Here is a 3,770-nt window from a genome sequence, read left to right as displayed (position 1 = left end):
GGAAATTAGTTTTCTTCAAAGGGAGCAAATCATATATCACACATGAAAATGCAAATCATCAACATCATTCTAAAATAACTCACTTCTGTACCCTTTTCTTTTTCTGACAAATGATACAGAATTAGACCCACTAAATGGTCCTGCTATACACAATTTATCCAAAGCTCATAATTGCTTCTGAGGAAAACTTAGGGATACCTTTATCAAAGAAAAGATACACAAAAACTTAAGCGCAGTTAAGCTTCAATGATAACAACCGTGTGCAGGCCTCACGAAAAATATCAGAATAACACAAGTCATAATTATATAATTAATATATCATCATGCTAACTCACTCTATATATACATATAACAATTTCTTATTTATTTTTCTCTTTCTTTTCTTCATTGCAGGAAAGCATGAAAGAGATTTATTTTATTCAATAGTTTCTGTATGTCACCCACCGTCAAGGAGTCAGCTTTTCGGTCTTGCGAAAGTTGTCATTTTAAAAAGTTTTCTTCAAAGGGAGCGGTTTTAAAAAAACTTACCACGAAGAACAAAGTGAAGGGATGAACGCCGTGGAGAAAGCGTTGAAGTCCAGCGGTGCAGGGTGGCGGAGTAGCGACGGTGTTGACTGGAATGGAGGCACGAACGCAACACAGAAATGCAACAACGAAGATGGCGAAACGGAGGCACCAACGCGCATGAGAGGATACTTCGCTGCAGAGAGCAATGAAGGTGCGACTAGGGAAGAAGAAAAACCAGTTTTGCAGGGAGAAGAAAGAGGAACAACAGTAAGGTAAAATGTTTTTACATCCCTGGAAGTAATGTAAAGCAGCCTCTACTACCTCGAGTTAATCCAATAAACGAGGCAATAAACCACTATATGCTTCAGTTAACCCAATAACCGATGCCAAAACTCCCAGAAAAAAATCTTATACACCTCAGTTTACCACCTAACCGAAGCATAAACAACTTTTTACACCAGCTCTTACTTAACTGATGTCGTATGGTTTGCACAGAAAAGACTTCAACGTTCCATAAATCAGATGTGTCAGTGATGGACAAGACATATTGCCTCGGGTCCCCAATTAACCGAGGCAGTATGTTTTATAAGCCTCGGTTCACTATGAACCGAGTCATAAAAGTTTGCCTAATTTACGAATGTGCCACCGTGTTTTAATAGGCTTTGGTTCGGCTAAAAATGAGGCATATTGTGTGATTTTAATTTACGAATGTGCCAACCCTAATCATCCCCAATCGAAGGTCAATCTTGGTCTTCCATATCCAAAGGTTAGCTCAAGTCATCACCAGCCGAAATTCAGCTGAGAATGTCCCAACAAAATTTTGACCGAGTCGGTCTCGACTGAAATTCCACCAAGTCAGCCTTGACCAAAATTCCACACCGAATCAAGTGTTCGAATCACACAACTGAATGTTCACATGAGGACAAAAACCAAGAGAGGGGTGAATTGATTTACTTAATAAAAATTGTGCCCTCTTAAAATTTTCTCTTTTTATGGATTGATTTCATAACAAATTTATTCGTTTAAAAAAGAACAATAAGGATAAATAATGTAGGGAAAAGACCCTACATCCAATTCTTAATCTCTCTAAAAAGGATTAACTAATCACTAAAAATAGAAAGAACTTACAATAACAAATAGTAGAGTAAAGCTTAGAAAACACCTCTTTTGAAGGCACGAACAACACTTTCTTTGACACACAAAGGATGTACAACTTTTCCTAGTCACAACAGATGTACACAATCACTTAGACACACTAAGTGAAAGCTCTCACTTCTACCAACACTAGGCTTTATAAGCCACTTTTCAAAAGCACAAAGAGTTTCTTTACAACACCATACTAAACCTCTAAAATGAATAGTTTGTTCGAAATTTGGTTTAAGCAAAATATATAGACACAATATTTGAAAATTAGGTTAAAAAGTTGAAGAGTCTTTTCACAATTATCATTGAAGATCGATTATCATAAGTGGGAATAATCTGAAGCTATTTCAAAAATTATTTTCTCTTTATGATAATCGTTTACCAAGTGTGATTAACTGGAGTAATCGATTATTAGTTATGATGGTTGATTATTCTAGAGCATTTTTGAAATTAAACTCTTACCTATGTAATCTTATGCAACTAGTTGTGTATTCTTCTAAGTTCAACATATAACCATAAAGGACTTATTATAAAAGCTTAAAAGTAAACAACAAGTCCTCTAACATATTTGCAGTGTTTTGGATTCTTGGACCTTCTTTTTGTCATCATTTAGAAATTCATATCTTTAATTCTTCCCTTATTGCTAACAATGTCCAACAAAAATTTGGCGAAGTCGAGTCCGACAAAAATTTTAGGGAGTTAAGCCTGATTGAAAGTCTATCGTGTTAGCCCCAACCAAAATTTGAACGATTCGACCACGATCGAAATTCGATCTAGTCGACCCTAACCAAAATTTGGTAACGTTAGCCTCGACCCAAATTCGACCGAGTTAGCTCTAATCGAAATTCAACAAAGTAGACCCAGACCGAAATTCGACAGTGTCGACCCTGGCAAGTCAATCCAGACCGAAACTCAGTCAAGTAGGGCTCAATCAAAATTCGATTGAGTTTGTCTCGATCAAAATTAGCTGGGATGGTGTCAATGGAAATTTGACTAAGTCAGCCTAGGCAGAAATTTGACCTGATCGATTCAGGATGAGTGAATTGTGGTCAAAATTAAAAATAAAATTGAGTTAACTCTGAGTGAAATTCAATCAAACGGGCTTCGACCAAGCTATATAGGTCAAATGTTGGTTGAGTCGGTTCTGACCGAAGGTCAAGTTGATGAATGCATATTTATACCTTCATTTAACTTTTAATATTGATTTCTTAATTGATTTTTGTGTTTAAAATTTTGTTTTAATCATGATTTATTCTAAGATAACTAAATGAACTTGAGAGGTTAAAAATAATTTTTTAGCTGAATAAATGTTGTTTTATTATTTTGAGGTGTATTGATGCAATTGAAGTTAGGTTTAAGGTCATAAATTATCTAAACTACAAAAATCAAGTCAAACATTGAATGAAGAAGGTAAGAAAAAAATAAAAAAGTGAAGAAAAATATGACTACTGAAAAACTAATTTAGCTTAACCAAACTTAATTTGATTAAGCCATGAAGAAGGAATGTCCAACAAAAATTGAACTTTGTGAATTTCTCTATTTTTTTTTTGACAAAAAGAACTTTGATAATTCAATAATCTTTATGATAAAAGATAGTTTGAGACAAATACTTTAGATATTTTATTTGATATTTTGAAATAAATATCTTATTTAATTATATAACAAACATCAAAACATAATAATTTTGAAATCTTTTGAAATATGACAAAATCTTTTTGAATATTTTTAAATCTCCATAAAAATCAAATATATTATAAAGATATTAGATTTATTTAGAAAATAATTGTCGTTGGAGGATATTACGTTATAAGAAGAAAATTACAACTAAAAAGTCCAAAATAAAGCATAATTCAATTTCTATATAATAAATCTTAGAGAAATACATTAGGAGATCTTAGGAACCTTCCAATAACCTTATTTTGTCATATCTATTCTCTTTCACGTCATTTGTCTATATTTTTTCCTTTTATGTTATTTTTAGGTTTCATGTATTAAATTTTTAGGATTGTTTTTTTATGTAATTTCTTAACTTGTTGTTACATTTTCTTAATTTAATTTTGAGGTTAAGTGGAATTAGTTTGTTTTTTCTTTTGATCGTTATTTATATTTATTTTTTTTCT

Source organism: Vigna umbellata, chromosome 4 (assembly GCF_029865625.1).
Source record: "Vigna umbellata cultivar VRB3 chromosome 4, Vumbellata_1.0, whole genome shotgun sequence".
NCBI lineage: Eukaryota > Viridiplantae > Streptophyta > Magnoliopsida > Fabales > Fabaceae > Vigna > Vigna umbellata.
The sequence above is the reverse complement of the archived record's forward strand: the minus strand, read 5'-3'. Positions refer to the sequence as shown.